This window comes from Rattus norvegicus, chromosome X, assembly GCF_021556685.1.
Source record: "Rattus norvegicus strain SHRSP/BbbUtx chromosome X, alternate assembly SHRSP_T2T, whole genome shotgun sequence".
In the NCBI taxonomy this organism is placed as follows: domain Eukaryota; kingdom Metazoa; phylum Chordata; class Mammalia; order Rodentia; family Muridae; genus Rattus; species Rattus norvegicus.
The window spans coordinates 65379857-65403330 of NC_141554.1; the positions used below are offsets into that span (position 1 = coordinate 65379857).

General features: G+C 38.0%; 1 protein-coding gene across 2 annotated transcripts in view; it reads right to left on the reverse strand.

Annotated features, from left to right (window-relative positions):
• Mageb18 (MAGE family member B18) overlaps nucleotides 1-23474 on the reverse strand; it is a 756240-nt gene that overhangs the window by 584429 nt on the left and 148337 nt on the right. Inside the window, exon 1 of one of the 2 annotated variants that reach the window (NM_001434087.1) lies at nucleotides 22907-23027. The exons of the other annotated variant lie outside the window; for it this stretch is intronic. The gene's annotated coding sequence lies outside the window, so the exon portion shown is untranslated. Of the gene's footprint in view, nucleotides 1-22906; nucleotides 23028-23474 lie in introns of those variants that run through there. 2 annotated transcript variants of the gene reach the window in all.

The window sequence follows — 23474 nt, forward strand, 5'->3', positions numbered from 1 at the left end:
ATGAACCATCCTATCTGCTTCAGGCAACATGAGTGAAGAACACCCACAGGGAACAAGGAGTGCTGGGGCTGATTCTGAGAGGACTTGTAGCTCATGAAACAGTGATATCTATTAGTGGGCTCCATTGTCAGTTATCATGTACCCGAAAGAACACACTGGGATACAAACAATTTGTTCTGGAGTTTACACTGGTTTTTGAAAAGAAAGCCTCTAAGCAAAATAGTTTTTTCAATTATTATCACAGAAGACATAGCTTCAGTCAAAATCAGAAGCTTGTCTTTTATTATTATATACAAGCCCCTCTTGCACCACACTCCAAACCATCAGCAGCAGAGGAAGCTAAAGCTCTAGTTTCAGCCATAGGTTTGTAATCCCAGCATTGATGAAGGACAGGCAAAGGATATCAGTAGTTCATGTCTGTAGTGAGTAACAGGCCACCCTGCCTGAAGGAGGAGGGGTGGGAAGGACAGAGATGCATGGAGAACTGGACAGAAAGGGAGAGAAGGAGAAAAAATAATATAAAGGGGAAATAAAATATCATGTTGTAAAGAGATAAGGAGGGCTGGAGAGATGGTTCAGAGGTTAAGAGCACTGACTGCTCTTCCAGAGGGCCTGAGTTCAATTCCCAGCAACCACATGGTGGCTCGCAACCATCTGTAAAGAGATCTGATGCCCTCTTCTGGTGCGTCTGAAGACAGCTACAGTGCACTCACATATAATAAATAAATAAATCTAAAAAAAAAAAGAGATAAGGAGGAAACTAGACTAGAAATAAATGGGGAGGGGGAAAGAGAGGGCAATGTAAAGGAGGGAATATGGAGAGGAACAACTAACACTAAAGGCCTTTCCAAAAGCCATATGGACATCTACAACTGGACAATGTGCAGAGAACCAGAAACTTGGGAGCACTTAGTCTTAAATGGAATATCTTCATTAGATCCCTCCCCTCAAAACTCAGGAATCTTCTATATGGAAGAGGAGGCAGAAGGCCGTAATGGTCAGAGGTAGTGAGTGGCTCCAAGGAATCCGTGTCTTCCAGACACTACAGGACTGGTGCACACATGAACACAGAGAACTGGGGCAGCACAGACAAGAACCTGCACAGGTTCAAGCCAGATAGGCCCTGGCATGAGACAGGGAAGTAGAAACAAGTTCTATACCTAAGAACTTATTTGCAATTGATACCTGATGACAAAAGTGACCTGTCACTGGGTATATCACCCAAATTCCAAGGTGGGAATCCAAGGGCAGTTGAGCAATACAAAATAATGAGATTTTTTTTATGTATGCAATTTTTGTTTTGTTGGGGGGGGTTGTTTGCAGTTTTCTTTTTTCTTTTCTTTTGCTTTTTGACAGAAACAGGGAGAGAGAAAAAGCATGAAGATAGGTGGGTACAGAGGTGAGGAGAGTCTGAGAAGACTTTGGGGAGGGGAAAGAATATGATAAGAATATAGTGGATAAAAAATAAAGTTTAACAAAGGAAAGAGGAGAAGAGAAAGCGCTACTTGATATTCATTTGTGGTAACCTTCATGATAAAACCATTACTCAGTACTTAGATTCTTGCCGTCAGCCTCTTTTGAAGTATGATACAAAAACTCCAAGTCTCTTGTTTCTAACTTTCACTTCCTAGGTCACTTAGCTTCTATGCAATTCCTTTGTCATACTAGCAAATTGGAAAGAGTTTTATCTGCCTTTCCTATAAGCTAAATTGCTCTGAAGAACAAGTTAGGTAATGTCAATGGAAGTACTAGACAGGCTAAGTAATAGGTTACTCAAGTCAGAGACATGATGTAGGAGAATGAAATGGAGAGTAAGACAAAGTAAACATGCCACCTTTACACATGCTCAGTAGCATATCATTATAATGTTGTTATGGTGCCATAAAATTATTTAATGGCACATTAAAAGATTCATATGGCTTGAATCTGTATGTTACTCTCAAAGTATATCAATATATATTATGTTAGTTACATTAAATATAATATTGACTTTCGTGTAATGTTTCATGGTCTCTTTGATCAAAACTAAAACAATATGTCTTGTCTTTCCTAAATCTTTTTTTTGTCATTAATTTCACTGAGGCTCTTGTAGACAAAGAAGGCAGGCGTAAAAATATGTGTGTGAAATGTGTCTTGCTTGTTTGTAAAGACAACATCTTTTGAAAGATGTCCATGGGTCACATTACAAAAATTCCCTTGCTCTACTATGAAAATTCAGAACACTGCCGATTGTGACATTGGCCCTTCTTTCCCAAAAGAAACCTGTACTAACACTGCATATAATACTTGAGAAAAGAAATGACTGTGTAGTCACCATGCTTTTTCCATCTCACCAGGAAAAGTTGACTCTAAAGAGAAACAGGATAGGACATGAAAAATAGAGGTACAATTAGAAAGCTGTATGAAGTTTAATAGCAAACTTAAAAATAATCTTGTTGTGCTAGCTAATTTTATGTCAGCTCAGCACATTTGTGACTAAGGAATCTTAATCGAGAAAATGCCTCCACATTTGCCTATAGGCAAGTCTGTAGGGCACTTTCTTGATGACCAGACATCAGGTGGTTTGTCCTGTATTGCCAAAAACAAAGAATGTTGAGTAAGCCATGGGGAACAAGCCAATGAGCTGCATTTATTCCTTTATGGCCCCTGCATCAATTCCTGCCTTTGAGGTCCTGCCTTGAGTTCCTGCCCTGGCTTCCTTCAATGATAGAAAGCAATCTATAAGACAAAATAAAAATAAAATCCTTTCCTCTCCAAATGGCAAGTCATAGTATTTAATTGCAACACTAGAAACCCTAAGATAGTCATTAATTAAGCAATGAGTTTACCTAGAAATAACTGGTTAACTAGCAGTTCTATCATCAATAAAGTATCAATCATAACTAATGATGCTCTACGATGTGTTTAAAATATTAAGGGCTTTTGAAAATCAGACTCTATGTCATTACATCTCTAATGGTGCATATTCTGCTACAAGACATTAGAAGGAGTTTTTTTCTGTGAAAAATGGCCTTTATGGCAATTTTTCAGGCTGACACCTAACTTACAGCTTCTTCTGTTACAGCTTCTATAGCAGCGAGTTCTTTCATCCTAGAATTCTGGCTGTACATTTTATTACAGCAATAAAGTAAGAGGAGCCTAACTTTTTTTGAAAGGGTTTTGGGAAATGATGAGTGCAACATTAGCACAGAATAGAATTTCTGAACTTTCCCTGGTGAAGTACAGACAACTGAGGTCTTAGACAATCTGATTTTTCTCCTCACTTGCTTTTATTCCAGTATGTCCCAATGTCTTGTGTAGAGATGTCTAGTATCCATTACCAATTCATATCAATAGGGCATATTTAATACAATATTTGAGTCAATTCTACTAGGTTGCTACATCAATATTGAATTTCAAGGGACTTTAGTGATTTGGGGCTGACTTTTTTCACTCCAGAGAATATAGACGATTGTTTGGATCAGACAAACCAACAAACATGTGCAACTGGAGATTTTGCACGACCTCAGAAGATCTCTGTCTTTGACCAAACCACTCAAAGGGTAAGAGCCCTTGCTGCCCAGTTACAAAGACCTGAGTTCAGATAACTAACAATCACATAAAAACATCAACAATAACGACAAAAACAATAACAACCCACATGTGCTCCATAAGGCTGAGAGGAGGGTAGAGAAAGATCACTAGCGCTTCTAACTGAGGCACAAGACAGCAAGTTCCAGCTTTAGTAAGATAATCTATATCAAGTGGATAAGGAAGAAAGTGTTAGAAGATATCCAACAACCTCTTCTGGTCACCAGACACATACGTTGAAGCAAACAAACAAACAAACAAACAAACAACCCTGAATGCACACATATATCCATGTACACATCAACCCTCACACACTTTTCATCTTAAGTAAAACCATGTAGTAAAGCTGCATGTGGCAGTTAGAAGCAAGGTTTAAATTCATTGTGACATTTAGCAGCTTCAAGTTGTGGTTTGAATACTCATTTGCATCACAGCTCGTTTTCCAGTAGGTGGCACTATGTTGGAATGTTATGGAAGATTTTTAAGATAGACCCTCTGTGGAAGAATAAGAGATTCATTTGAGATTGATTCTTGTGATTTTGTAGCTTGGTTCAACTTACCTTCTCTCTGTTTCCTGGATTGACACACCCTATGACAAGAATTACCTCATGTTCCTTTCCCATAACTTGTATTCCCTCTAAATTGCAAGCCCAAATAAACCTTTCTTCCATAAGGAGCTTCCTGTTAGGTATTAGGACTCAATAACAAAATTAGCTAAGAAAACTGGCTCTAGGAACTTGGAGGGGGTATAACTGTGAGGATCCTGATGTTTCGATGATATATGGGGCTACAGAAGCCTTAGAGTGTTGTAAACAGATATTGATTGCTCTTTCTGATAGCACTTTGAAAGACCAGAATGAAAAACAAAACAAAACAAAACAGAGAACAAAACAAACAAACAAACAAAACTCACCAATTGTGACCTAGCTCCTAAGGCTTCAAAGGGAAATGAGCCTCTTATTGGAGACTGGGATAGAAATCATCTCATGTTACCTTATGGCACAGAATCTGGGTTCATTTTGCCCTTGACCTGAGAATGTGAGTTAGGCTGATTGCAAAAGTAATCTATTTACTGGAAGAAACATTATAGCAATTGCATGGTGTCCTGGTTATTGCTTTGTTCTTTACAAGGAAGGAGAACAAGTGGAACAAAACTATGAAAAATGTGTAATTGATAAGCAAAGTACTGTATTTAAGGTTGCAGACAAAGCAACTGAAAAGGCAGTAGTAATTGTTAAAGAGATTAACATCATCAAAGAGATACTTAGTGCTCCACAGGGGGAAAATAGGAAAAGCACCCTAAGAGCAAGACCTTCCTACCACAAAGGAAATGCAAATTAATTTAGAAGGATAGAACATAAACTGAGGATGCTTCTGAAAGGGCTCAACAACTGCTCAAAAAGAAGACCTAAGGAAGTGTTTCCCCAGGATATGCCTGGAATGCATACAAAAGACAATACAACTGTGGTCCAAAGAGAAAACCAAGAGGCTAAATTTAGTAAGGTAGCATGAGTGCAGAAAATAAAATTCAAATAAATAGGAATAAATACTTAAGGAAAGGAATATTAATTTTCAGGCCAGGGATGTAACTCAGTTGGTAGAGTACTTGCTTAGCATGTATAAAGCTTTGGGTCAATTCATATTACACCATAAAACCAGGTTTGGTGGCATATGATCTTAATAAATGCATTTGGGGTGACAGAGCAATAGGGTCAAAAGCTCAATATCATCTGCTTTGCAGCTGCATAGTGAATATGAGGTCAGCCTGTACTACATGTGATCCTATCTGAGGGGTGTGTGTGTGTGTGTGTGTGTGTGTGTGTGTGTGTGTGTGTGTGTGTGTGTTGGGGGCAAGATGATGTAAGTACTCTATAGTAAAAACTTACTTCAAAATATTTTTAAAAAATCTTGCTGGAATCTCAAGATTTAGTCTCAAATCTAAAATTCTGATAATTGAGTGGCTTAACACACAGTCCATGACATGGAAGTTCTAGAAGGAATCACTGAATTAATCCCAACACAGAAATAATAACAAGTTACACCTGATTCATCAAGTATAAAATAATGACTATCTTATTGGACTTTAATCTTAATTTTTATTAGAATTTGTTTTAGATTTCAATCTATTGAAAGATTAAAATCCATTTATTTATTTTTATGTGCACTTTATATTCAAACGTGGTACCCATAGAATCCAGACATGAGATCCCTTAGAACTGGAGTTATAAATGGTAGTGAGCCAACATGTGTTTCCTGAGAACCAAACCTAGGTCCTCTGAAAGAGCAGCAAGTGGTCTTAACTGCTAAGCCATGTTTCTCTAAAGTTTTAAGATTTCAATCAATTAGAACTTAAATTTATTTTATCTTACCTTTTATTTCTTGCCAGCATTTGGTATTGCTTTTTATCCTTGTGTTAAAAAAATGAATAGAATGTCATCGCTTTGCACCCTTGCTTTCCTCCCTCCATCTTCTCCCTTTAGAAACCATGTTATCATCATCCATCTATTTATTCAGTTAATACTTAAAATCATTGTGTTTAAAATAATTCTCTGCACCAGGCATTATCTTTGCTTCTTGAAGTGAAAGAAAAGTAAAATAATGATTTAAAACTTCACACATTTGTGATCATTTTGTAGAAAGGGATAAATAATTTTATTAGTATTTATACAATTTCAACAAATACCACAAATATCTCTAGTAATTGTTATATTTGGTCAAGCTACAATGAGGTTTACATAAAGGAGAGCAAAATAGGAGAGAATATGGGAATTGGGGTTGAGAGATGAGATAGATGTTTTCCAGGTAAGTCAAAGTATATAAATTGGCAGAGAGATAAAAAGAGAACATTGTGTACTCAAATTTGGGAATTTTTTGTTCTAACATGTGACAAGAATGTAGAATATAAAATTAGTAATGACTGATGGCACTGGTGGAACAGAAGAGCAAAGACTGAAAAAAGGCTGCTTAGTCAGGCTAAATGAAGGATCTGGTGGAAAGGAGTTTAGATTAATGATACATAATTAATGGTTGACTATCAAGTAAATGATGAAAAAAGTCAAAATTATCCCAAATAAATGTAGCATTGTTCCTGTGGGGAAATATTCGTTTTTTAAAGACAATTTGTATAAAATTATTGCAAGGAAATTGCTACAAGGAGAAGTAAGCAAGAGCTGCCAATTAAATACTACTAGCAAGACCAATGCAAGCAGAGACTTGAAAAGGCAACTGTGCATAGCTCTTGCTCTTCTGGGCCTCCTGTTTCAAATCTGAATGTGTTCTTGGACCAGGCTGTGGGCAGAATGCAAAAGAAGGACAACAGAACACCTAATTGTCTCGGCTGGCTTATATATTAGACCCAGGCCAAGCAAATGTGAGTATTGGTAACACTACCAGAAGGCACAGATGCACAGAAGCAAGTTCAAAATTTGGCCCTATGATATAATCAATAGATTTGGATCAAGATATTTAAATAAGTGAAAAAGAACAACATTGAATTTTAATGTTCTACAGTGCGAATCAGAATCAGTTCACTTTTAAAAAATATGGAATCCAATCACAGCTCTAATTCTTTAAAGGGGGAAAATGGGAAATAGCATTCATCTCTTTAGCTAAGACAATATTGTTTCTATTTTAGTACCCTATTAGTCATAAGACATAGGACTTGTACTTTCTTATCATTTTAGATTATTGGCTCTACTCCTTTTATTACCATACCATTTGTCTTTCTCCTGATAGTCTACCAATACAATTCACTCTAATAATAATAATAAATTAAAATCAGGGACTAGACAAGGCTGCCCATTCTCTCCCTACTTATTCAATATAGTTCTTGAAGTTCCAGCCAGAGCAATCAGACAAAATTCAACACCCCTTCATGATAAAAGTCCTGGAAAGAATAGGAATTCAAGGCCCATACCTAAATATAGTAAAAGCCATATACAGCAAACCAGTTGCTAACATTAAACTAAATGGAGAGAAACTTGAAGCAATCCCACTAAAATCAGGGACTAGACAAGGCTGCCCACTCTCTCCCTACTTATTCAATATAGTTCTTGAAGTTCTAGCCAGAGCAATCAGACAACAAAAGGAGATCAAGGGGATACAGGTTAGAAAAGAAAAAGTCAAAATATCACTATTTGCAGATGATATGATAGTATATTTAAGTGATCCCAAAAGTTCCACCAGAGACCTACTAAAGCAGATAGACAACTTCAGCAAAGTGGCTGGGTATAAAATTAACTCAAATAAATCAGTAGCCTTCCTCTACACAAAAGAGAAACAAGCCAAGAAAGAAATTAGGGAAAAGACACCCTTCATAATAGTGTCAAATAATATAAAATAACTCGGTGTGAATTTAACCAAGCAAGTAAAAGATCTGTACAATAAGAACTTCAAGCCTCTGAAGAAAGAAATTGAAGAAGACCTCAGAAGATGGAAATATCTCCCATGCTCATGGATTGGCAGGATTAATATAGTAAAAATGGCCATTTTACCAAAAGTGATCTACAGATTCAATGCAATCCCTATCAATACCAATCCAATTTTTCACAGAGTTAGACAGACAATTTGAAAATTCATCTGGAATAACAAAAAAACCCAGGATAGCTAAAACTATCCTCAACAATAAAAGGACTTCCAGGGGAATCACTATCCCTGAACTCAAGCAGTATTACAGAGCAATAGTGATAAAAACTGCATGGTATTGGTACAGACACAGACAGATAGACCAATGGAATAGAATTGAAGACCCAGAAATGAACCCACACACCTATGGTCACTTGAGTTTTGACAAAGGAGGTAAAAACCCATCCAATGGAAAAAAGATAAAATTTTCAGCAAATGGTGCTGGTTCACCTAGAGGTCAGCATGTAGAAGAATGCAGATCGATTCATGCTTATCACCTTATACAAAGCTTAAGTCCAAGTGGATCAAGGACCTCCACATCAAACCAGAGACACTCAAACTAATAGAAGAAAAAGTGGGGTAGCATCTCGAACACATGGGCACTGGAGAAAAGTTCCTGAACAAAACAGCAATGGCTTATGCTCTAAGATCAAGAATCGACAAATGGGATCTCATAAAACTGCAAAGCTTCTGTAAGGCAAAGGACACTGTGGTTAGGACAAAACAGCAACCAACAGATTGGGAAAGATCTTTACCAATCCTACAACTGATAGAGGGCTTATATCCAAAATATACAAAGAACTCACGAAGTTACGACTGCAGGGAGACAAATAACCCTATTAAAAAATGGGGTTCAGAGCTACAAAGAATTCACAGCTGAGGAATGCCGAATGGCTGAGAAACACCTAAGGAAATGTTCAACATCTTTAGTCATAAAGGAAATGCAAATCAAAACAACCCTGAGATTTCACCTCACACCAGTGAGAATGGCTAAGATCAAAAACTCAGGTGACAGCAAATGCTGGCAAGGATGTGGAGAAAGAGGAACACTCCTCCATTGTTGGTGGGATTGCAGTCTGGTACAACCATTCTGGAAATCAGTCTGGAGGTTCCTCAGAAAATTGGACATTGCACTACCTGAAGACCCAGCTATACCTCTCTTGGGCATATACCCACAAGATGCCCCAACATATAAAAAAGACACATGCTCCACTATGTTCATAGCAGCCTTATTTATAATAGCCAGAAGCTGGAAAGAACCCAGATGCCCTTCAACAGAGGAATGGATACAGAAAATGTGGTACATCTACACAATGGAATATTACTCAGCTATCAAAAACAATGACTTTATGAAATTCGTAGGTAAATGCTTGGAACTGGAAAATATCATCCTGAGTGAGGTAACCCAATCACAGAGAAACACACATGGTATGCACTCATTGATAAGTGGCTATTAGCCCAAATGCTTGAATTACCCTAGATGCACAGAACACATGAAACTCAAGAAGGATGACCAAAATGCGAATGCTTCACTCCTTCTTTAAAAGGGGAACAAGAATACCCTTGGCAGGGTATAGGGAGGCAAAGTTTAGAACAGAGGCAGAAGGAACACCCATTCAGAGCCTGCCCCACATGTGGCCCATACATATACAGCCACCCAATTAGATAAGATGGATGAAGCAAAGAAGTGCAGGCTGACAGGAACTGGATGTAGTTCTCTCCTGAGAGAGACAGCCAGAATACGGCAAATACATAGGTGAATGCCAGCAGCAAACCACTGAACTGAGAATGGGACGCCCGTTGAAGGAATCAGAGAAAAGACTGAAAGAGCTTGAAGGGGCTCGAGACCCCTTATGAACAACAATGCCAACCAACCAGAGCTTCCAGGGATTAAGCCACTACCCAAAGAGTATACATGGACTGACCCTGGGCTCCAACCTCATAGGTAGCAATGAATAGCCTAGTAAGGGCACCAGTGGAAGGGAAAGCCCTTGGTCCTGCCAAGACTGAACACCTAGTCAACATGATTGTCGGTGGGAGGATGGTAATGGGGGGAGGGGGAGGATGGGGAGGGGAACACCCATATAGAAGGGGAGGGGGAGGGGTTAGGGGGATGTTGGCCTGGAAACAGGGAAGGGGAATAACAATCGAAATGTAAATAAGAAATACTCAAGTTATTAAAGATAAAAAAATTAAAAATAAAATAATAAATTGGGGGTGTTATTGCTGCTTCTACTGCTGTTATTGTCTTCTGACTATGTAGCTCTGGCTGGCCTGGAACTTTCAATGTCACCCCACATTACATTGTTGTGATTTTATTAACACTATCCCATTTTACTCTTACAAAGAACCATATTAAGCAGTTAGAACTTTTAGTTCAGTTTTGCAGATTAAATAACAGCAAGATCAAAACAAAGAACTCACAGGACAATAGAGATTGACCTTGAATTCAGGCTTCACATTTAAACAAACTTCATCTGTCTGCTAATAAATTGTGCTCTGTTTATAGATTCACAGGATGAAACACAAGATGAGCATAGCCAATGTTATGTAATGTTATGTAATCCTATGGAGCATTTCCCCTTTTTCTCAAATTGTTTCATTATGATGTGTATCTAATACTTCTAAATCTTATTCAATAAAACAACTTAGTTCATCTCTAACACAGAGCAGTTAAGAACCAGGCTTGGAATGAAAACAAGCTTTGTGTCTTTGTAAACACTTGTTTGTCTAAAGTGTATTACAGATTATTTCCAAATGGGACTCCTTGTAGAGAATGAAACAATGAAAAACCTAGGAAAATTTTACTTTATACATTAAAGACTTTATACATTGATGAGAAAAAAATCAATCTCATCAAAAAGTGAAACTGTGTATGTGTATTTTCCTTTGCTGTGAGTATGTGACTAGAGAAGATTTTTAGTTATATGTGTCAACTGATCTATTTTTTGTCTTAAGGATCTACCATATTTAATGTGGCTAGGTGTTATAGCCTCTGTGTCCAAATAGAACTTGTATTTATCCCTGTGTTATCTTCCCCCATTTACAAAACTCAAATGCCTTCATTTCTATCAGTTGAAAGCATTCTTATTCTGAAGGTCTCAATATCCTTCAATCAAAACAGTATGTGAACTGTTTTCCTGAGTCATCTGTGATTAGAAATTAATTTGAATTTCTGCGACCTCTATCAAGAGAACAATTCTCTCGTTGACATTATGGTTCTTAAATGAAATGCCCTGAACTTAAATACACAGTGATGTTTTAGCTCACAATCCTAGGTTTTGGTACCACATAAACCTTAAACTTAGTAATTACATTATATTTACATTAAGGAAAATACAATGTGGGGGCTAACAAAGGTGGGAAAGAAGTAAGTTTGGCAATGAAAGAAAGCCACCATGGTTTTGCTTCCCCCTCCTTCTCTCCCTCTTCAGTGAGCATTTCTAATGCCTCAGCTACTCTGAAGGGATGGGTGTTCATTGCAAGGATGCTGTCACATTTTGCAGTGACTTTAGATGTATTAGGTATTAAGCAACATAAAGTTCTTCGAAAAACAGGGCATGATCTTTGTGCTCTTGGGAGAACAGAGGCAGAACCTTATAATCGCTTGCTAATTACACCGAATAAAGTAATTTGTTTTATCTGTCTGCCATTTAGTTCCTGCAAAGTGAGGGGGAAAAACTATTATGGGATTTTGCTCAAACTAATTACTACTATTTTATCATGAAGACTGCTCAAGCGTAATCCTCTTCCCTTGGCTTGCTTTCTCCTTGAATTTAAAGTCTTGCAGAAAGCCAAGAAGTAGTTTAAACATCCCAGACTGTAATAGATATTCCTGATTTTTGGCCTCCCACTATAATAATGTGCAATAATACCTTGGTAATCTACGTCAGCAGCTGCTAATACATGGTGTATGTGCCTTTTCTTAGTATAAGGTTATATAATGTTTAGTAAGGTGATATTAAAAAGAAATCATGTAGTAATTTGTAACAGAGCATTCATAAATGTCATAGTTACATAGTACAATTTAAAATAGATGAAATGTTCTCAGATACCCAATTTCATAGAATCCTCAGTTATAGTGAGGTGTTAGGAAGACTATACTAAATTATTTATATCAGAAAGTGCTCACTCCCTGCCTTACTCATGTCATATAAAGTATATTTCCTCATCCCGTTAATACTAAATGTATGATTTGCTTTGTGTAGTAGTGTGTTAGCAGACATGATGAACTCAAGGGCTTGAAGGGAGTTATATAGTTATGCTTTTACCACTACCATGAAAACAAACATGTCCCAGAATACTGGTATCGGAAGAATAAGGAGCCTATGTTGTTGACCCAGACCCAACTTGAACCTGGAGACAATTTCAGCAGAGTCCATACCACCCTGCTGATATGCTGACATATAAAATAGAATAATATGTTTCTTGTAATCCTCAGAAATAGTCTGTATACTGTGAAATATAATCTTATATTCATGATATCAGATATCATCATTCTGACTTTACAGTGAATGAGAATGTCATTCAGAGAAGTAACATGACCGGAGAGAGTCTCTTGGAAATGAAAAAGCAGAGTTATAGTCACCTATTTGAAAAGGAAGGGAAAGAGCCAGCAAGATGGATGAGTGGGTAAAGATGCTGCTGTACCTGTGCAAGTTTAGTCCCCAGACCAATTTAAGGAGAGAACAGACTCCACCAAGTTGTCTTCTGATCTCCATACACATGCTATGTCATGCATTCACAGTCTTTCCTCCTCCTCTTCCTCCTCCTGCTCCTCCTCCTCCTCCTTCTCCTCCTCCTCCTTCCTTTTTCACTTCTCTTTCTATTACTCTCTATACTAATAACTTATAAAAGAAGAAATAAGAAAAGGGCCAATGACATTTGCGATGCTATACACAATATATTTTTGATATGCTTTTGATTTGGTGCCCTGATAGGGAAATTTATGTGTTGCTGAATGAGCCTGTTTTCCCTTTTGTCTTATCTATTCAAGATGAGTTCTAAACACTGGTAGCTTTAAAACTGTGTACTGACAGTCCCAGTCACAATATTAATGAAATATATTGGCTAATAGAAATCCTGAGGTTTTGTATCCTTTGTTGAGCCCATTAAGATGAAATCCAGCTCTGGCAGTATTCTCTCATTTGAATGGCTGGTATGCTTTCCCTAATTGAAATGACTGCTCTGGTGAGTTTAATGAATGGCACTGCTAAAAAGTACTCTGTCAAATAGTAGTAGCTAATGAGATGGATTTTATCATAATAGTCAACTACACATACACACACACACATACACACACACACACACACACACAGAGAGAGAGAGAGAGAGAGAGAGAGAGAGAGAGAGAACAAGAGAGACAAATAGACAGCTATTCAAGATTTTGACGAGAAAATAAATTCAGTCCTAGCACTTCACTGTTTATTCAAAGCTCATTTTTAAGTTTATCAATCAAGTACAGGAATTTTTATAAAATCAGTGAATGATAAAACCAAGGGTCCATTACTAAGGTTTTTTTCTATTGTAGAATTTCTGTGATTCTGAATCAAACAGCTTTTTGGAATCTGTGACTTCCTAGTTAATAATACTGTGTACTGTGTCATGCTTCCTTGGTTTGCTTCCCCGCCCCCCTTTTTTTGAAACAATTCAGGGAAATTGTGAACAGCCAAATAAAATGTCTTCAGCAATTTCACTAAAAGTTTCAATGGTGAATTAAGTAGAAGGCCAAGCTGTAACTATAAATGACAAATGTCAGAGATAGTAATAGAATGGTTTAGGAAGGCCAACAGCAAGAAGGGAAAACAGATAGGTAAATGCTGAATTTTTTTTAACAAATTTTCATTTGCAGACATCTTTACTCATGTTAGCATAAATAAAGCTACTCCCTTTTCTTTGGACTACACAAGGAATTAAAACTAATAATACAGGCTGAGATGGATCAGTCCATAAAGTGCTTGCCACGCAAGTATCAGGATGTGAGTTCAGATCCCCAGAACCTATCTACAAATCTGGGCGTGCCATCAAGCCTCTGCAATGTCAGTACTGGAGAGAAAGAGAAAGGAGAATCCCTGAAACTCATGACCTGAAATCCTGTCAGTCAGTGAGGTCTAGGTTCCATGAGAAACCTTGTCTCTAAAATAAGGTAAAAAGTTACTGAGGAAGATATGATTGTCACACGAGCACAAGTATGCAATCATGTGCATGTGCACACAAACACACACACACACACACACACACAGACACACACACACACACACACACACACACACACACACACACACACACACACACACACGCCACTCTTGACAAAAGAAATAATACAAATAATAATCACAAAACGCTGAGCCATAGAAGGACTTTGAGACAGCTCTATTGGATGCTTCTCCTTCCCCTTGGGTTCATGAATTATTCTTATCAAATACACACAGATTATTTACCCAATTTGTAAGGATTCTTTCATTAGTCCCCTGTTACAGTATTTGCCTTCTCCTGTGAACTTTAATACAATCTGATTTTTATCCAAAGAATAACTAAGGGGGAGAATTAAAAATTAGATTTAAAAAACTTTATGATTGATTATACCAAGTGATAATATTAAGAGTAATATCAATAGTTCCCATGTGTTGAATATTTGTATGTCTCATGAAGATTGCTTTTCAGTCAACAATAACAACCAAAAAGAAGTGGCATTCATAGTGTATACTTATGTTAAAGCATCATCATAAGTTATATATGAAAACATATATATGTAACTAATGCCCCATTAATTGTACAAAAATATACAGTAACTAAAAATGACATTTAGTAACTTCTCTTAAATTTATATACCATCCAAACCTGCATATTTAATGTACCAAACTCTTAATAATATAGTGATTTTCTTTTTTAACCTTTTATTGAAAATAAGTTAATTTTCACACAATATATTCTAATAACAGTTTGACCTCCCCCTACTCCTCCAAGTTTCTCCCCACTTCTCCTCCTATCAACATTTTCTTGAGTTCCTAAAAAATACATTAAATATTCTGAGGCCTTCTTAGGACTTCAGCTTTTCTGAGTAGAGTAACCACATGTACCATTCATCTACCTCATCAATTCCTAATACTGATTACATTTATAAGGCTCTATGCATGTGTTAGATCAAGAGTCAGCAAGTTACCATCCAAGAGCCAAATCCAGCCTTCAGCTTCTTTATTAAATAACATTTTATTGGAACACAGCCACATGCATCCATCCAGGTGCTCTGGCTTTTTGTATACAACATCGGCAAGGTCTTGTTGCAGAAAGACTTTGTGGCCTGCAAATTCTCAAATATTTACTCTGTGTCTTTTTATGAAAATATCTTTTTTTTTATTAACTTGAGTATTTCTTATTTACATTTCGAATGTTATTCCCTTTCCCCGTTTCCGGGCAAACATCCCCCTAATCCCTCCCCCTCCCCTTCTCTATGGGTGTTCACCTCCCCACCCTCCCCCCATTGCCACCCTCCCCCCATTGCCGCCCTCCCCCCAACAATCTAGTTCACTGGGGGTTCAGTCTTAGCAGGACACAGGGCTTCCCCTTCCACTGGTGCTCTTACTAGGATATTCATTGCTACCTATGGGGTCAGAGTCCAGGGTCAGTCCATGTATAGTCTTTAGGTAGTGGCATAGTCCCCAGAAGCTCTGGTTGCTTGGCATTGTTATTCATATGGGGTCTCGAACCCCTTCAAGCTCTTTCAGTCCTTTTTTAACCCTTCAATTATAAGAGGATTTTAGAATGTTTACCTTGCTTCATGAAAAACTTGCGATATTCTTATCAAAAACGTTCCCCAGATCCTATACCAATGATCCCATAACAGTTAAAACGATGCCTAGAAAACTATACTATCTTTTACAAAGTAAAGTAAAAGTTGTGCCAAGTGAGATCCACAGCATTTTATATTCTTCTATATGTCTACTGTTTGTTTGTCTTCAGAATTATTCTATGGCAGATTTATGGTACCAAAGGATTTCCAATTTTTGGGCAGATCACGAAACTCTCACACTCTGGACTAAACAGAAAGGATGCAAACATAATATGAAGTGAAGAACAAGACATATCAAAGCAGAATTTCATCTAGTGGCTTCTTGACACCATACTGGCTTCACTGAGATGCTACAATAAGGCATATTCACAGTAATGACTCAAAATCTGAAAATGAGGTTCCCTCAGCTGGCTTCCCAGGGTAAAGTCTTAACAGCTACCCTTGATGCTCTTTTGGTTTCATATGCCCTGCAACATTTCTCACAAATTCCCATGTACATGAGTCTGCTGATCTAGCCAGCATTCTTCCAGACTGAACCCTTTGTAAATCAAATGTTACAGTGTGAAAGATTGTGTTATCTACAATGATACACTGAAGTCCAAACACTCTACCTTGTGACATATTTTTAATTAGCACCTGCTGATTCCAAATGTGATGACTCAAAGTATAATGAGCTTATCAGCATTACCCTTTGACCTTAACAACTTAGGACCTGTTTTACACTTTGGAGGTACTTAGCTCTCAGCTTCAGAGAAACTCAGAAACTTATCATGAGTGGAGGAAAAACTGGGAAGAATGTCAGGCTTCAGCCCTTGATGTCAGTCTTGTTTCACCTGGTTATACAGTAGGTGGCTGCTGGATGTTAATGTCTCTATGAACTCATAAGGACATAAAGAACAAAGGAACTCTCCATCCTTCCTCCTCCCAAGTTACATGTTTGAAGTTATCATATCTTAAAGAAAATTAAAAGGAATTACAAGATCTAAATCCACCTTCTTTTTAAAACTTCTCTCAATCTCCCATTTTAATTTCTGATAGTATTTAAAACATATTTCTGATAATTACATATGTTTATAGAATGCATTCTGATCATATTCAGCTCCCATTACCCTCTTCTGCCCTTCTCCTTCATATGCTGACTCCCCTTCTATCCTATTAAGGAAAAAATTAAAAATAAACAGGATTATTAAGTACCTTTGTGCTTAACAGAAAGCAATAGCAAAAGTCTGAAAATATGAGAGACTGCTGGATTCCAATTAACTTTGCCACTTAACTCTGATTGCTGTGTTACTCTTAGTGAACTCAGTGTTTATTAGTAAATAGGGGTGAAGATCTCAAAGATTAATGATGGCACTGATTGCAGCTACACAATGAGACCCAGATGTTTCTATCCTTACTATTTCCTCTCCTTGACCCTCTTTCCTTCAATTACTACAGAGATAACACAAATATAGCATTCGGTAAACTGAGCTACTGAGGTGGTTAGTGTCTAAACTATCGACAATACTTTTTCATAAACTTGGATTTCACAAGCTACATGACATATATCAGAACCAGTAAAAGGAAGGGAAAAGTCATATTTAATATTTGAATGCAGGAACAGGTACAATTAAAGACACACGGAACATACCTAATTATCTAACATCAAAGCCAGGTAACTAAGGAAAGCTGAGAGCCAGAAAGAGCACATGGATCTCTTATTTAAAACACCAACAACATGTAACATTTTATTGAGGAGGGTATATTCGTGTATTTAGAAAAATATATGTATATGCATATATGTGTGTAAAACAATTAATTTAAAAGGAAGCCATGAACTTGAAAGAGACCAAGGAGAGGTATAAGGGAGGGTTTAGAAGGAGGAGAGGAAAGGGGGCAATGTATTATAATGCCTCAAAATAACACAAATAATTTTGAAAAACTAATAAGACCACCATTTTATGTGAACCTTAGTCTTATTAAACTATATTGCTTAAGTGCTTCCAATTATCTCACATTTCAGGGGTGTGTACTTTTTAGAGAGGAATAACAGGCTGCATATTGTTACCTCTTGCATGAGAAAATTTCTCAGACTACTTTCAATTTTGTTCCTATTTATCAAATTTTGCTCTCCCTACTTAATTTTTGAAGTATGTCCATATTTTATTATGGGATTCGTTTCACAAGTACTGTACATACTTTCTATTATTTTGCAAGCATGAAGAAAACATGATGGCATGAGCAGATTTTTTTTATTTGTGAATAGACAATTAGAGAAATACAGAAAACTGATGGAAGGGAGGAAAAAGCTATAGTGATGAGGAATTATGTCACAACCAAAAGAAATATATGCCTCATTCAACAAAATGTATGCTAATCTGTATGTATGTATTTATGTGATCTGCTAATAAACATGGTCACTGTGGCAATTATTTAAAAAATCCAAATCTTGATGAGAGACATACATTTGACTATAGGACAAAGTCATATATTACAAAATCAACCATAGAGTAATACATGTTTTACCAACTTTTAGCATGTTGCTGGTCAATCATACCTTATTCCATATATTGGTTCCATTTCTTAAGAGAATAAATCTTCTGCCCCCAGCATAGTGTTGGGTGAGGAAGTTTAGAAGTTACCCAGCCTATCTAGAATTAGCATCAAATTGTATTACAGTGTTTCAAAAGTTCTTACCAAATATATGATCCAGCAGTATTTAAAATGTAAGCTTCAGAGTCATCTACAGAATTGAAGAGGAGGAGAAATAACTGGCATTCACCAAACTTGCTTTATGTTTCTTTTATTTATTCTTCTTATGTACCTCTCACAGTTAGGTAGGGCCATGGGATGAATTCTGGAGAATGGATTTTATATGGAAGGGAATGGGAAAGACATACTCTGCTTCCACAGCTTGCAAGATTTATATCATTCTTTTACCCTTGTGTCTGTACTAAGGAAATGTGGATACCATATGTTAGAGTCACTCTCTGCTAGATGGAAGCTTCCCAGGAGAATGTGAAGAAGTACAGCAGACCTTATGTGACTAGAACAGTATGGGGCTGAGAGGTGAAGGGAATCATTAGATTAATATGTAACAGTTAATTTGATACTGTGTATAAACTCCACATGCATGTATATGTCTCCATATACACTGACTTTTTTATGACTAATAAAAAACAAACCTCTAAAATTTGTGAAATTTCTTCGATTTGATCGACATTTCACATTGAGGAACTACTCTTTAGAATTCCCCTGGAGAATATCTGGCATCATACATCAAATCATTGAATTTTAATTTTCCTTAAAAAGAAAAAAGCAAAGTATCAGACACCCTAACATATTCAACCCACATTAAACCCACAAATACATGCTTCCATTTCACATGTGTGTTCATGTACAGGCTCATAGAGACAGGGGAAGAGATGTGCCATGAACTCTCTGTCAAGAGATACATTTAAGAAACACAGCTTACATAAAACATGATCCAAGAGGTATAAGGACTAGAACCACGGAACAATTTTAAGGTAGAAGAACTATGGTTTATAAGTACAGTGGGACCTGAATGGAAGACTGAAACTAATTCTACCCAGAAGAAGATGAAGATAACCTCAGGGCAGTGAATGAAGCTGAGTCATAAAGCGTAACAAAGTTCCAGGTTTTTAAAAAAAAAAAAAAAAAAGGTGTATTTAGGAAAAGGAACAACAGGAACAACAAACATCCAGTAACAAAAGAGCTCATTCAGATAATCTCATCCTTGTTGATATTAGCTGAAATGCCCAAAAAAAGGGGAGGGAGAACCTGTAGAGACCATATCTAGAGGTTAGGCAAGACCTCCGATTGGGGGATGGGGTCACCCACCCTTTTCAAAATTTTAATCCAGAATTGCTCCTGTCTAAAGGAAGTACAGGGACAAATTGTGGAGCAGAGACTGAAGGAAAGGCCATCCAGAGACTGCCCCACCTGGGGATCCACCCTATCTGCAGCCACCAAACCCAGTCACTATTGCTGATGCCAAAAAGTGCTTGCTGACAGGAGCCTGATATGGATGTCACCTGAGAGGCTCTGCCAGAGCCCTACTGATACAGATGAGGATGGATGCTTGCAGCTAACCATTGGACTGAGCAAGGATATCACGTTGGAGGAGTTGAGAAAAGACTGAAGGAGCTGAAGGAGTTTGCAACCCCATAGGAAGAACAACAATATCAACCAACCAGACCCCCCCCCCAGAGCTCCCAGGGACTAAACCACCAACGAAAGAGACCCATGGCTCCAGCTGCATATGTAGCAGAGGCTGGCATTGTCTGACATCAATAGGAGGAGAAGCCCTTGGTCCTGTGAAGGCTGGCTTCCCCAGTTTAGCTGAATGCCAGAGTGTTGAGGTGGAAGTGGTGGTAAGGGTAGCATCCTCATAAAAGGGAGAGGGAAATCGGAAAAGGGGATAACATTTGAAATGTAAATACATAAAATATCCAATAAAAAAGAAAAAAAAGAAAAAACAAAAGAACTCATTGTTTGAAGGTTGGCTTAAATAGTGCCTGTTACACTGGAAAAAATTTCCTGAACAAAACACCAATGGCTTATGCTCTAAGATCAAGAATCGACAAATGGGATCTTATAAAACTGCAAAGCTTCTGTAAGGCAAAGGACACTGTGGTTAGGACAAAACGGCAACCAACAGATTGGGGAAAGATCTTTACCAATCCTACAACAGATAGAGGCCTTATATCCAAAATATACAAAGAACTCAAGAAGTTAGACCGCAGGGAGACAAATAACCCCATTAAAAATGGGGTTCAGAGCTAAACAAAGAATTCACAGCTGAGGAATGCCGAATGGCTGAGAAACACCTAAAGAAATGTTCAACATCTTTAGTCATAAGGGAAATGCAAATCAAAACAACCCTGAGATTTCACCTCACACCAGTGAGAATGGCTAAGATCAAAAACTCAGGTGACAGCAAATGCTGGCAAGGATGTGGAGAAAGAGGAACACTCCTCCATTGTTGGTGGGATTGCAGTCTGGTACAACCATTCTGGAAATCAGTCTGGAGGTTCCTCAGAAAATTGGACATTGAACTGCCTCAGGATCCAGCTATACCTCTCTTGGGCATATACCCAAAAGATGCCCCAACATATAAAAAAGACACGTGCTCTACTATGGTCATAGCAGCCTTATTCATAATAGCCAGAAGCTGGAAAGAACCCAGATGCCCTTCAACAGAGGAATGGATACAGAAAATGTGGTACATCTACACAATGGAATATTACTCAGCTATCAAAAACAATGACTTTATGAAATTCGTAGGCAAATGGTTGGAACTGGAAAATATCATCCTGAGTGAGCTAACCCAATCACAGAAAGACATACATGGTATGCACTCATTGATAAGTGGCTATTAGCCCAAATGCTTGAATTACCCTAGATGCCTAGAACAAATGAAACTCAAGACAGATGATCAAAATGTGAATGCTTCACTCCTTCTTTAAAAGGGGAACAAGAATACCCTTGGCAGGGAAGAGAGAGGCAAAAATTAAAACAGAGACTGAAGGAACACCCATTCAGAGCCTGCCCTACATGTGGCCCATACATATACAACCACCCAATTAGACAAGATGGATGAAGCAAAGAAGTGCAGGCTGACAGGAACCGCATGTAGATCTCTCCCGAGAGACACAGCCAGAATACAGCAAACACAGAGGCATATGCCAGCAGCAAACCACTGAATTGAGAATAGGACCCCCGTTGAAGGAATCAGAGAAAGAACTGGAAGAGCTTGAAGGGGCTCGAGACCCCATATGTACAACAATGCCAAGCAACCAGAGCTTCCAGGGACTAAGCCACTACCTAAAGACTATACATGGACTGACCCTGGACTCTGAACTCTGACCTCATAGGTAGCAATGAATATCCTAGTAATAGCACCAGTGGAAGGGGAAGCCCTGGGTCCTGCTAAGACTGAACCCCCAGTGAACTAGATTGTTCGGGGGAGGGCGGCAATGGGGGGAGGATGGGGAGGGGAACATCCATAAACAAGGGGAGGGGGGAGAGGATGTTTGCCCGGAAACCGGGAAAGGGAATAACACTCGAAATGTATATAAGAAATACTCAAGTTAATTGAAAAAAAATAGTGCCTGTTAGGATAATTGTAAAATAATAGTTAAAAGCAGGTCAACAGAGAACAAAGAGCACATGTTAAGCCAAATTCTTTCAGTTATCTATTACTGAAAATCAATTCAGCTTAAAACTACACTGTTAAATTGTAGTTTAGTGTTATTTGTCCTTTTTGCTGTTTGGGTTTTTGTTTTGTTTTGTTTTTATTGGTTTGTGTTTTGAAACAGGGTTTCTCTGTGTTACAAAGCCCTGATTATCCTGGACTCCTGGATTTTGTAGCCAAGGCTGGCCTCAAACTCACAGAGATCCAACTGCCTCTGCCTCTGCCTCTGCCTCTGCCTACCGAGTGCTATGATTTAAGGTGACTGCCACCACACCTAGCTTCTAGTTCATTTTTTATATGTCCTGCTTTTTATTATTATTATTATTATTATTATTATTATTATTATTATTATTATTGGACTGGGCTCACTGCTGGTTCTTTTCTGAACTTTCATGCACTGGGATGTTACAGTCAAATATTGGCTGAGAATATAGTTCATACCAAATCTCCATCAACTGCAACTATTGGCCCAGAGGTTTCAAGATTGCTAAATCCCATAGCTATGAATTGACGCTGAGAGCACATCTGGAGCTTTCAACTGGAACACATACACATGACTTTTCCAAGTGGCCTGCAATTTGTATAACTGTGTGACAAGAGGGAGTATCCAAAGAGAAAGTGGTCCAAGAAACAATAATTATAAACAGCCAGTCTCTCAACTCATAAGCCAAGAAACAAACAGCTTCACATTACTCGTATTGACTTTTTCAGGAAAACTCTCACAAAGTTCACCCATATGCAACATAAGAGAACACAGAACCCCATTGCTCAATGACTCAAGGGTCAAAGAATTTTAATCTGTGTTGTGGGACTTTCCCTGAACAAAAGTCTATTCGCCTCAGATAGGGCGAATAACAGCAAAGAAACAGTTGTATCCAAGCGTAATTTAGCAGTTGATCAGTTGTCGGGATATTACTTATAGGAGTATGAGTGAGGGGGTTACTTACCCGTACAGCATGGATGTCGCAAAGCCAGATGATCATCAAAAAATCCACTAGAGCATTGGTGACGACGACTCACCAAAGCTGCATCTCTGGAGCTCCTTGCATGGCGCACAGGCAGCTGAGCCGGTGGGGGTGAGAGAGTCTCCTCTGTCCAGCAAGTGTTACTGTTTAGATAACCTTGGAAAGGGGCCTTATGAATCTTATAAGTTCCGGGGCCTTTTGAAAGTTGTAAGTTTGTTTATTTCCTGTGTCTTATGAGCCTCCCTCCCTCTTTCAGGAGGGAAGGTTTCAATTGCTACATAACAGTCTACCACGTAGCTCCATTCATAAGCTTCGTTAGGAAGGTTTGCAAACAAGAGACGTTAGGACAGTTACATCAGAGAAAGATGACTGATGACACAGGGAAGATTAATTGGATGGTGATGGAGACAAGTATGATCTAGCAATTAAGAAAAAGTGATCACGTTAGAAATTATGGAGGTTAGAAATCCTTCCCTTTTCTATTCAGTTGGAGAGACCACACAAAGAAAATCCTAGAACACACAAGTCATAAGACTTGATAGGGATAAAG